We start from the raw sequence: 13,840 nt of genomic DNA, 5'->3' as shown, positions 1-13,840 counted from the left end.
TAAAAACGTTTACCAAGCAGCAAACCAGTGTTGCATATATTAATCATGTATTAATCATGTATTAATCATGGCTGATACCATGCTAAATAAAACAAAATACCTTTCTTTTAAGAGTAGAAACACAGCTAATGAGATCCTGTAGAAGCCATTCAGAGGGCAGCGGGACCATCAGAAGCAGATCCACATTCAAATACTCATATGTTTATGCAATTTCCAGGTATCCCATAGGGGGAGAGTGGTGCATTGCACATGGAATCAAATTAAGAGGGGGCCAGAAAGCCCTCTGATCTGCTGCTACTTAAATTAGTGCAGCTTCTTCTATCACAGAAGGAACTGACATCATTTCTATTCAGTTGTATGCTCTCCAGCCTCCTTAATACAGCTTCAGGGATTAAATGTTTCCCAGTAGACAATGCAGGTGTCACTTCTGAGAAACGTGCACACTCTGTTAACACTAAAGGTGGCAGGCAATTCTGAAACTATAATTGGAGCTTTTCTTCTCCATTCCAGTTGCATGATTTCTCTTTCTCTTCAGTGACTTCCCTAACTTTATAAATGAATACAAAGGCTCAGCCTCATGCTGTAGCAAGGATATTTGCTTAATCCCTTTAGCCATCTGTAAAGCAGGAGTAATACACTCTATCAACTTATCAGTAGTGTGTGTGTGTGTGTGTGTGTGTGTGTGTGTGTGTGTGTGTGCGTGCATGAGCATAATACAAATAATGCATCCAGGAAGCACAACCAAATGTACATTTATATTTAGTAAAGAAATAAAGAATCCAACAGAACCTCAGAGTTGGTATTCCCACTGCCTGTACGCACATGAACATGGCCTCTCCTCTTTAATTGAGACTCCAGGTTTATGGTGATTTCTACTTAAGGAAGTATGCTATATGCAATTCTAGAATTTGTGTTAACCGAATTCAAATTCTATGTGGTGTTAACTCATTTGTTTCTCATTAAGTTCTTTATTAACAGCCAAATCCCTTGATTATTACACTTCTCTGAACTTTCTTGTTAATCTTACTTACAAGTCACATAATGCCTGAATACATTTCTGTGAAATGTTGTGGAGATAAAAGAGCTGACAGTGACAGTAATTAACTTCTAAATAAATAGTAAAAATGAGGGGCCATCCTGAATACTCTTAGTACAAGAGAAACACAAACTAAGTTCCTGGGATAGGGAGTAGCCAGTTGGACATCTTTTAAGCTCAGGGCAGCCCCTTCCCTGATTTTAGAAGCGGTGACTTTATTGGCTAGTTAGCTGGTGCAGTCTCTTCTTTGAATTCTCAGTTTTAGCTAAAACACATATTTTATACTTTGATTTTCACACATTTGGCCACTTAGCCATATGTTCTCCTGTCCCATTCCTCCGCAGTTTTCTTGCATATAGAAATTCTTTTTAAGATAGAGAACAAAGCTGAAAGCTCCCTCTTCCCACCATGGCTCTCTCTTCCCACCTCCTACCTCACCGTGGTAGATCCTTGCACACAGCTAGAAACCCACTTGGTGCTCCACATGTCTGTGTTGGGTGGAGGTTCATTTGCTCACAGGATATTCATTTCCAATCTGTCAAATAAAAACTGTGAAAGTGCCATGCGATTGGCTGAGACAGTGCCACGAGAAAGTAAAAAAAAAAATCACACCAGCACAAGTGTGAAGTCTAGCATCCGACTGACAAGGTTGAAATATTAACTCTGACCCTGATTAAAAATGACTACAGGCACACTGCTTAGCATCTCTTAGTCTTCATTCCTAACACATGAAATATGCAAAACGAAGTGCTTCTGTGATGGGGACGTTTCATTTATTAAATGGCATATTGCGAATAAGCTCCCTTTATGTAGAGTTTGACAGCTGGTCAACCATTCACAGCTCCAATAATCCTCATGAGTTTTTCAGATTAAAAACTCTGTAAGTTGTGACACTTTAAAAAACTAAGAGCAAGTTTCTAGAAGGTTGACTGACTGCATATCTCTGCATGGTAATGGTAGCAAGGGTAAGAGAGTTTTAAACCTGAAGGTGTTTTTCGAGGGGACCTTCTTTTTAGCTCTGTTAGAGTCATGAGGTATTTTTCTCCAACTCTCCCAGCGATCTCTGCTTCCCAGCCCAAGACATATACGGAAGATGGTTGGCCACCAACCTGCCTGTTCTTAGCTTTTTCTCTCAGGCAATAAGGGGTAAGATCAGGGAGTAAGTTCCAAAATTCCTTTGACAAAGAAGGTCGATTCAAAATAGGCTAGACCAAAATCACAACAAGCCACCCAAGCTATTATTACTAGGTCAAATGCAAGGAACATGCATTAAAATCATATGGAAAGCTTGAAGACAGTGGAAATATGGATGAAGAAATACAGGAGGAAAAGATCTCTCTCTCTCTCTCTCTCCCTCTGTGTGTGTGTGTGTGTGTGTGTGTGTGTGTGTGTGTGTGTGTGTGTGTGAGTGAGTGTGTGTGTGTGTTTTATTTAACACTGTAGTACTGGATAGAAGGAAAACAGCATTGGCCAGGGGTCACAGGACTTTCTCTGTCGTATTGACTAATAGCTTAATTAATTTAAACAGGCAGACTAAGAAACAAGTAAGCTCAGATTGATGAGGGTGCTGAGCACATAGCATGTAGGGGCAATGGGGCACAATTCTATGGAGAGGACATTGTGCTGGCTGTGAAGTCACCCCAGATTCAGTCCTATAAGTATCACTTGCTACTGGTAGAAAGAACAGGAGTTCTCAAAGGGTGCCCTGGAGGGAGCAGTATCAGTGTCTCCTGAGAATATGGTAGAAACACAGATTTCCAAACTTTATTTAAGACCTGCAAATTAAGGCATGGTGGGGATGGGGTCCAGAAAATTGTTTCAAAGCTTTATAGATGATTCTGATGCATAATTCAGTTTTACCATCCACTGTAAAATGAGGATACTAGGGAACCTCCACAGCATGCTCTGGTTTTGCATGGTCTTTGCAGATCCACGTGTGTTCTCCTTACGCTAGAGGTTTTCATGTGCAGTGAAACAATCCTTACTATGTACTTGCATTGATCTTTGGAGCCACAATGGACATCGGGACAGGTAATCTGAGAGAAATAGAATTTTAGGACCCAGTCTGAGATTCTAGAGAACAACATGTTTATCCTGGTGACACCGCCATAACCAATGTTAAGGTTGCTCCTCTTATATTTGACTTATAAGTCTATAATCTATAGTTGTTAGACCTTAAATTTATACAAAATGTAGTCCCCTGAAGACTCAAATGGTACAACAAAGAGATTTACTTTAAAGTGAACAATGTTTGAACCCTTTCAACTTCTGGAAAGAGAATAACATTAAGTATAGAATTATTAGAGTTTGGAATAGTGCCTAGATAAAAGAGGCAAGAATTGTCTCTCTGCCCTGATATGCCACCTTCAGTGAAACTTGATGGTGGGACTGTGTAGCAACCAGCATCTTTGAGAAGGAAGTCAGCCTGGAACATTCCACCTCACAGCTCCTTTCTGCTCTTGCCTGGGACTATTTCTTCATTCATTTTCCAATCTTGTTTCTCTAAATTCAAATCCTTCCCTGGTCCTAACCTGCAATTTTTTATGTGCAACCGTTTATAATTTTTCATTTTCCTCCCAACATTTTTCTCTCCCTTGTGTCACAGTCCTTACCTTCCCTCATTTTCTTCACCACCATTTCATTGAATCCTGTTTATCATTTATTCTGTAAATGTGCCTTGTGATAACCTTATATAAGATATCATTTTTATAATGGGAGCAGGACAATCATTCAAAAAGTATTACTTCTTCATCCCTTTCACCACCTTCTACACATTATTTCATTCTAATGTTGATTAATCTGAAATCGGCGCTATTAAAAGCGGAATTCTGTCTATAGCATGGGGAAATTCTATTTGTAGATCATTTGGCAGTGACACACATTCTTAATAAAGAATTAAATGTGCTCAAAATTGAATTACAGAGGTGCCTTTCAATGAAGTGACATTTTTAGGTCCTTTGTAATTTTTCTTATTTTTCATGGTCTGCTCACTTCATCCTTCAATTTTGCCAAATAACTCTGTATAATATAGATGGTAAAAGAGTTCATTGTGCTCTACACAAATAATTAAAATTCATCCATTCTGCAAGCTCTTGTGTTATGCTTACTGCTAAGTGATGAGTGGCTGACAGTGAGGAAACAGAGAAAAACGGCAGAAAAGTTTCCTGACTTCCTCTCATTTATTTCTTCTCTCTGTCTCTCTCTGTTTCTCTGACTCTCTGTCTCTTTCTCTGTCTGTCTGTCTCTTTCTTACCTCTTCTATTGAATTTATTATAGAATACAGTGTAATATTTTGACAAAAGTATACAAAGTGAAAATGATGATAGCAATCACAAAAATTAAAACATCTTTCTAAAAGTTGTGTATGTGTATCTCTCCCCACTGTGTGTGTGTGTGTGTGTGTATCATAAGCAACTGGAAATGACCGATACAACTAAAAACACAAATTTTGGGCCTTTGAATTCTTAAGCTTATTTATCTTCCTGTACTCTCCGTCCTTTGGCCACCATTTCCCAAGTGACTCTATCCCAGTCACTACCATTCATCGTTTCCATGTATTTAAATTTTACAGGGTTTTATACAAATAAGATCATGTTAGACTTCTATTTCAAAGCTTAGCATACTGTTGCCCTAGCACAACTATGTTAACTTGACTTTTTATCTGTGTCTATCTATATCAGTAATAAATGCATCTATACCTATATGTGTGTGTTCTGTTGACAGACACTAGGATATTGTGAGTAAAATTGCAATGAAATAAGGGTATAAACATTTATTATAAATACCTGCTTTTCTATACCCAGACTCGCACATAACTGGATCACATGATGGTTCCATTTTCCCTTTTCTTTCTGGGTGAACTTGAATGGCAACTGACCTTCTGAGATCTCAGTTTTGTTCCTTAACTGCTATCTGCCAATCTCTCTAGAATCAAATAACATAACACATAAGATATGGCACTGTGTGTGTACTGTTAGGGTTTTATGTCAATTCCCTACTAAAAATGGCTGCTGCGAAACAAGAAATCTCCCTCGGTGGGTATTTTGAGCTCCTCCTGCCCTCCCTAGCTCTTTTGCTATGTGCTTTCAGGGCATTGTACTACCTAAAACAACTCAGGTACAATCCAGGGCTCTTTAATTTCCATCAACAATCACATCCAGTCAATCGATAGTGCTTATGGATCCTGGTACTTACCTCTTTCTCTAATCTATTTCTTCTTTATCATTATAGCTGTAATTACTTTAGTTGCTAATCCTTCTAGATACGAGGTTACCATGTGGCTTCTTAATCTTGGTCTCACCTTCCATCCCGCATAAATTCAATCCATTTATTTTCACAAAATGAGCAGGGTGCAGCATGATGGCTTGGTGTGGCAAATACATTATTTTCATTTCTTCTTTCTGTCTTTTAGTAGTTCCCTTTTCCTGCTTTTAAGATCAAATCTAAAGACATTAAGAAGACTCTCAGGACCTTTCTTACTGACTGCTCCTCACATGGTATCTGTGAGCCTCTGAATCTATCTGCATTGTTCCTCTCATTCCCTATAGCAGGAGCTATTTTAATTTCCTGGAAGTAGTTTTCTTCCGGCCATTTTCAACTACCTTCCCCACTCTCTTGCCTATTATCCATGGTTTACTGTGATAGATCCCACTCATTGCAGAGAAGGCATCACCTTCCATGGGGAGGATCTTGAGGTCACCTCCCTTCTGGGACTGTTATCCTTGTGGTGGCTGTAGTCTGTGGTGTTCCTACTAAAGCTGGTTCTAGGTAGTCATGGAAACACCCTTTTCTATGACTGTGAACTCCATTTGGTCTTACTCATCATTATCTTTTAAGTGTCTTCTGTAATCCTTGATAAAATCTGTTTTATAAATGTGACTGTTATGAAGATTCAAATGAAAGTGAGACACAGTTTTGTCTTTGAGGAGCTTACAATGGATAATATTGACAAAGCATTGTGGAATGGGGAGCAGTAATAAAATTAATGATAGCTTAGCCCAGGGTTCTTTACATAGATCTGCCTCCGTACTGAGCATCTGCTAGGGTATCCATAATTATATCAAATATTTAAGATTTCAAGCTAAAATAGGTTTATTTTCCCCTCTATTTAACTCTTGGGGGGGTTGGTTGTTGTTTGACTTTACTATCAACATCCATATGTAAGATTCAATATTTAGACACTAAAAAGTCTGGTTCTAGAGCTTAGGTCCAATACATAGATAAAATATGGTCTTTTGAGAAAAGAAATGAGAAAGTAAAGAACAGTGGGGAAAAAAGGAAGCATGGATGAAAAGAGGAATGTGAAGGCAGGAACAAAAGAGAGAGAGGTAGAGTGCTGTAGAGGTAAGAATGAATCTGTGTCTCACAGAGAATACACCTGGTAGGTTAAGTTTTGCCATACAAGACTAGGAGACAGAACATTGCTGGGAAGGAACCAGGAGGTACAAAGAGGAACCCAAATGACAATGACACATAAGAGAATCCATCTGTTTCTTTTTACAATCTACTCCAGACTTTTCATATGAACTACACATACTTTAATAAAATGTTCAAATACCCCTTTTGAATGATTCATGAACATGGTCTCAGCATATCCCCTTATTTCCCCACTCCTAAGTCTTTTTGGTTGCAGTCTACCTACTTTATAGTGCATTTCATCCTTCTAGTTGATTGGGACTTAGAAATCACTCATTCCTCTCTTAAATTTATAATACATATCCCATCCATCATGAAAAAAAAAAGAAAAGAACAGACCTTGCTTTTCAAGTTCGATATATGGCTTTACCCCTCCCCACCTTCTGAATACCCACTGCTGCATCCAACAAAGAACAAACAAAATGCAGTAGTCAATACTCCATTTATAGTGTAGATGTTGCATAATCTGAGCCCCAGGATTTCAGTGTTCCCAAGCACACCTAATTCTTTGTGGTGGTCTGAATGTGAATGTCCCTCATATCTTAGAATAGTGGGGTCCAGTTGGAAGATCCCTTTGGGGAGGATTAGGATGTGTGGCTTTGTTGGAGGAAGCTGTGTCACTGAGAACAGGGTTTGAGTCTTCAAAAGCCCTTCCCATTCCCTGTGTAACTATCTCTGCTTGTGCTTGTAGATCAAGATGTATACTGCCATCTCCTACTCCAGCACTATGACTGTCTGCCTGCCTGCTGCCAAGCTCCCGTGATGATGGTCATAGACCATCTCTGAAAAGCAGTAAACCTTTAATTAGATGTCTTCGTCATTGTATCTTCTCACAGCAACAGAAAAGTAACTCAGGTAACCTTATTCTATGAGGTCACATTGCCCTCCTCACTCCTGTCAAGCACACTAGGTACTCCAGACCATTTTTTCTGTGCATTCCTTCAACCTGCGAAATTATATTTTGTTGTTTTTTAGTGTTTTTGAAAATATGGCTCCGGTCCTTAGAGTGTTTGCTCAGATTTGATATTGACGGAATCCTACTAGCCGCTCCAGATAATGTTGACTTCCCAAAGCTTCTAGACATTCTGAGCCCTCTATGCCTTTCCCTTTTCTTATTACTTTGTATGTATAGCATGGCACCTCATTCTTCTCTTATTTTGTCCACTATTTATTCTCAGTCTTCTCTGGCGGGACACAATACATTCCTCAGTAGAAAGTAGAGACAGTTTTCTAGGGGCTGAGGCTTTGCACCCAATTCTGAGATCAGAAGAACCTGAATTTATGTTTTGGGATTCTCAACATTTTTGATGGAAGAAGAAAGGGGCTTATTCATTTTATGTATTTTTGTTTCATTAGTTTTGTTGTTTTTGTTGTTGAATAGTTTGTGTGTGTGTGTGTTTGTGTGTGTGTGGTGTGTTTGTATCTGTCTATTTGTCTGTCAGAATATTATTAGCTATATTTGTACCAGAATTGAACTGTACATCACTTTACCTCATATTCCTTAAGTCATGGAAGAGGCAATCATTTTGATATAGATATACAAGGTTGGTTTTCAAACAAAACAAATCGGTTTTAAAAATTGTAATTCATAAGACAGTTATGGAATCTGCCCAAAATGTGGTTAGGATACATATTTGGCAGTGGGGAGGAGCAAGTATATTTGGAGAAAATAAGACAAACTGCTGTATGTACCTCTACTACTAAAGCTGATGAACAAGGTTAAAATGCTTATTTCCTTTGTAGGTATGCTTCACCTGGGGAGATTGTCAAAGTCAGGTCATTACCTGATAACTCTGAGTCAGGTGCCAAGAAAACAAAACAAAACAAAACAACATCATCACTAAGAGAATGAGAACACAGAAAAAGTGGGAAATGCACAGAATGATACTGGGAAAAACTAGAAAAGAAAGCTATGAAAGAAAAGAGGTAATTGCTGTAGGTGAGTTTTGGCTTCACTGCTTTGACTCCTGGCAGATCGCATGCGCACACCTGCCCCAGAGCTATCTTTAGAACCATGAATGAAAGAAACAGACACATAAGCCTATTTTTAAAATGCCTGGGCTATCTCAAGGACTGGGTACTCCTAAACATTGCCCCTGCTACCCCAGATCCAATCGGGAAAGTGGCCACATGGTTGGTTGGCTTTATCTCCTGCTGCTCCGGTGTCCATCCAGAGACATGGCAACTCTATCCCATTCCTCTTGCAACTCTTAAGAGTTCCTGTCCCTTACCCAACCATTGGCCATTGGCATCTTTATTGATGGATCAAAAAACAATTGGGGACAAGGACCTTCAGTTCCTGGACATGCGGATTCCTGATTAAATAAAAGCCTTAGAACCAATCTCCAACAGACTACCCAGATGTTTAGGAAAGTGGCCTATGTGCACCTTTGCTGAATATATTCTGATTTTTTGATATGAAGAACATTAGGTTTTTAGCTTTTGGCTAGAGTGAGACACTAATAGGGCATAAAGCTAGAGAAAGTAAGTAATGTCCCACTTTTATCCACAGCTTGACTTAGATGTTTAAGAATTATGTATGTTAAAACCTACATACTCTGATGGTGTGGTAAATTAGATAAAATTGTATTTAATAATTGGGTTCTACATTATGGGGCCAAGGGTGTCATTAGAGATAGCTGCCTTCTTCCATAGTAGGGAGGAATTAGTACGTAGAGATGAGGGCAAGAGTCCATGGGTCACTGTATAGACACTTTTACCCTAAACTGTACAACATAAAATGTATTGTGCTTATTAATATTAACTTTTGCTCATGTTGGGTTTTCTATCTAGAAACTTCTTGGGGATGGTGATGTCATCTTCCCTATCTGTCCCGTCTGAAGAAGAATTCAGACAGATTAAGAATACCTGCTGGTTATGTTTCTGAGTGTTCCTATGTAGCGCCTACAGGGAACCTTGTTAGTGATTTCTTGCTCCCTCTAGATTAGTCAATGCTCTGAGCTTTGCCTTACTGAGAATTTTGTAGTGTTCCTCTATCACATCACAGATTCCCCCAAGACCAGTCCATTACTCCTGACTACCGAAGTCTCTTCTCCAGACTAATAAGATAAAAGAGAATCTAAAACTCAAGCTAAGTAAGTTTGATAAAGTAGGATAAGTTCACTCATAGAAACACACTATGCAGCAACAGTAAATAAAAGTGAATGGTAACTATAAGCCATAACCTTATTAGGACCAAGAGAGAAAGCTTAGTCATATTTAAAGACATTAAGGGGCTCTGAATGAAAATAGGTTAACTCAACTTCTGGTCACAACTATCAGTGACCCTTGAGTGTCATGGAATCTCATCCTATGTCACTTCTATGTTCAGAATTCAAATTGTGTTTGCTAACTTTGTGAATCCTATAAATGAAAGGCTCACTCATAAGTGAACTTTCCTCATTATTTAAAGATCTCAAAAGAGTTTCTAAGCTGCATAACAGTTATTTATATTTTACATTTAACATTATAAAATCCATTTCTTTGGTAAAGGTAAGATTTTTATTTAACTATTTACACAGTAGAAAATGCCATTTAAATGTCAATAAAAGAAAAATCACAATGGGAAAGATCAATATAAGTATCAGAATAAAAACAAGTACCAACATTGTTAAGCCTTTATAACAATTTGAAAGGAATTGTGATTTTTATAAAGAGCATTTTTAAATATATTAATGCAAAAGCCATGTAGAATACTTTCAGAAATAAACATCTCAGAATAAAATTAAATGCCTTTTCACACAGACTCAGTCAATCTCAATGAATCTCAAAGGGAGTTTTATGGAGATTTGACAAGATGTTTCCAAAATAATCTGATAGATAAATGCATATGGATGATCAAATCTCAAGGGAAAACATGAAGTATTTCTAAACTCTACTAGATAAAAAAGTATCACTAATCACAAAGACTAGTTCACATAAATGCCGGCATCGAGGTTAGTCAATGGAAACAAAGTAGAGAATCACAGCAACACACAAATATTCATATTTTACATGATTCTGAATTTACCCAAAGCAAAATCTTATTTTTGGTTGTGAGAGACATTTTTCATAGATGAAATGTTAACAAGTTTATAGATAGAATTTAACATTCTAAGGACTAGGCAGTTAGAACAAATATTAAATGAAACCCTAATCTGAGAACAGTAGTAGACTATTAAAATAATACATATTAATTTAGTTGGTACAAATAATTCAAAAATGAAACAAATAAACTTATTCATATATATATATATATATATGAAATATAAATCATGGCCATAAGAACTTCTCTAAAAATTAATTTATTACAGATTGCTTGAGCTTATTTTAACTTTAATATATTTTATATTAATATAATTTATTTTTGAGAATTCCATACAATGTTTTTGCATCACATTTGGTCATAAATCTTTTTACTATATTGTGCATCTCAAACAACCTCAGAGTCATTGAATTTATGTACCATTCTCATTACTTTGGGTGGATTGGGCTCAACTAGATATTTCAGTTTTCTTAGGGCTACACTATTTGTGCTGGTGTCAGATGACACGTGGACTGAATACCCATGATCATTGACTCAGATTAGCATCTGGTATTGTTGTTGCTGAGCAGAGCACCTGAGCTATCCAGTTGACGAAGTCATTTAGTATTACTCACATAGATGTGTGCCTAAGACTTTATTGATATTATTGATTATTGATTATTGATATTCTCCCTCTTGTCAGCCACTGTCTAGGGGTAGAAACTTGTGGATCTCCATCATTGACATTGGCTTTTCAACTGATGATGTCATTGTGCAGCTCTTGTTAAGACAAGCAAATTTGTGGGATATCAGATATGTACATACATATATAGGTATTCACTCTTAAATTTGGGAGTAGCGAGGAAGGAGTGGTGTTGACACAAAGCAAAAGAAAAACACATCTCTCTTTTTCTGCCCTTCCTAAGAGGATAACTAGTATTCTAAGACATGTATATAGAAACACAAATATTTCTGTTGACTCAGCCTCAGGAATTTAAAAACATCTTCCCTTGTCTATTGTCATCTGTGATGGTTTGTATATGCTCAGCCCAAGGAATGGCACTATTAGAAGGTGTGGCCCAGTTGGAATAGGTGTGTCACTGCAGGAATGGGCTTTAAGACACTCATCCTAGCTGCCTAGAAGTCAGTATTCTGCTAGCAGCCTTCAGATGAAGATGTACCTGCCTGGTACTGCCTTGTTCTGATTTGATGCTAATGGACTGAACCTCTGAACCTGTCTGTAGGTCAGTCCCAATTAAATGTTGTCCTTATAAGAGTTACCTTCATCGTGGTGTTTGTTCACAGTAGGAAAACCCTAACTAAGACACCATCTAAGTTCAAAAAAAGAAACCCAGTCAAAATGGGTGGTTGGCAGAGACTGACATATAGTCCCTTGCTTATAGAATGAGAAAGAAAAATAATGAGCATTTGAAGGACAAGGTGACACATTATCCATGTATAGTCTGTGAGCATTTATTAATACATACAATTGATAAAATGTCAATCTCTTCCCTTTCCTTTCTATGAAAGCCAACTGATCTCTTCATAAATTGTCTGGGATACTCATCTCCAGGCTCTTGATATACTGACTCTGTATCATTTATTCTGACAGTCAACTGATTATGTCAAGTCTCTCTCTAACTATCCTATGAAAGTAAAACTGGCCTTGTTACAGTATTCAGGTCAAAATAAAACCATCAAGAGCTTGAAGGGGCTCGAGACCCCAAAAGTACAACAATGCCAAGCAACCAGAGCTTCCAGGGACTAAGCCACTACCTAAAGACTATACGTGGACTGACCCTGGACTCTGACCCCATAGGTAGCAATGCATATCCTAGTAAGAGCACCAGTGGAAGGGGAAGCCCTGGGTCCTGCTAAGACTGAACCCCCAGTGAACTAGTCTATGGGGGGAGGGCGGCAATGGTGGGAGGGTTGGGAGGGGAACACCCATAAGGAAGGGGAGGGGGGAGGGGGATGTTTGCCCGGAAACCGGGAAAGGGAATAACACTCGAAATGTATATAAGAAATACTCAAGTTAATAAAAAAAAAAAAAAAGAGAATACCTGAGGAAAAAAAATAAAACCATCAGAATTGAAAAAGAACCAATCATTTTTTTCTAATTATATGTCCACAAGTTTACATATGGCTATTATTAAAATATGTTTATGAAGAACAACATGATTCTTGAATCTATCTTTTGTTATCACCTTCCTTTCTCCTTCTTGCCCTTCCTTCGTTCCTCTCTCCCACTCTCCTCACTCTCCCCTCCATCCCTCTATCCTTCCCTTCCTCCACTCCTCTTTACTCTGTTCTGTATTTCTTTCCTCTCATCATTTACTTACATTTATTAGGATGTATTTTGATGTGTCTGCATTAAAGTTGATAAAGAAATATTTACAGAACCATCTGCCCTTTTATTAAATTCTCCTTTTGTCATTCCACAGAATTTGTGGAAACATGAACAATTTATCAGTTGAACATTTCCTTCGGGAATTCTAACCTGTGGTGAGCTGTGGTGGGCATGCATGGGCCCTGCTGGGTATTCTTTGTTTGTGTTTGTGTGTATTTATGTATGTGTGTTTTATAATATATCAAAGAAACTTAAAATATTTAAACATGATTTTAAGCCTATTGTCCATATAAAACCTTTTCATTTTATTCTCCAACAATTGTACTCTTTATCTATATTTTGTATTACAACACCAAGACTGCATTAAAAGAGGAAATTTTAAAAATATGTAGTACAATGTAAGTATTCTAAGAAAAGAGATGAATAAAAAAAGAATAACTACATAGACAATTTTAATGTTTACCAGTAAATAAGAACAAAAGGTAGAGTTGCGTATTATTCAATTATGAGTATAACAGTTCATTATTTGTTATGGAGTAATACACAATGGTATTTAAAAATAGTGTCTAGTCTATTTCCATTCTTATTGTCTTCATTCACGTCCCTAACTTCTTACTCTTAATTAGAGGTATTCTTACTACTCAGTCTTTGTTCCTATTCAATGTAAACTAACTCATATTCATGACATCAACTACCCAGCCACTGAAGAAGTTTTCAAAATCCAGTCTGCTTTCTGACTGCTCTCCAGGCCTTCAAACTTTGTATCCATGTCCCTGAAACTCCTTTTAAAAATCCATCTCCCTGGACAACTTGTGCCAAACCAAAGCTATCATCTTTCCATCAAGACCGACATTTCTTTGTTCTTTTCCCATTTCTCTCTGTAATAATCTATTTTCCCCATTTCTCAGGAAGGACAATCTATAATAGTTTCTGGCTCACCCACTCTTATCTCCAGGGTCTGCATCTAAGTCACAGTGTTGGCTTCAAACTTATAGTCATTTCTGGGATTTTTTTAAGTAGAATTTCTCTTTGTAGT

The 13,840-nt window shown here is 37.6% G+C and overlaps 1 protein-coding gene across 3 annotated transcripts in view; it reads right to left on the bottom strand.

The window, feature by feature from the left end:
- LOC148005135 (uncharacterized) overlaps positions 1-13,840 on the bottom strand; it is a 239,935-nt gene that overhangs the window by 17,729 nt on the left and 208,366 nt on the right. The gene's annotated exons all lie outside the window — the stretch shown is intronic.

This window comes from Rattus norvegicus, chromosome 6 (assembly GCF_021556685.1).
Source record: "Rattus norvegicus strain SHRSP/BbbUtx chromosome 6, alternate assembly SHRSP_T2T, whole genome shotgun sequence".
Lineage (NCBI taxonomy): Eukaryota > Metazoa > Chordata > Mammalia > Rodentia > Muridae > Rattus > Rattus norvegicus.
The sequence above is the reverse complement of the archived record's forward strand: the minus strand, read 5'-3'. Positions and strand labels throughout refer to the sequence as shown.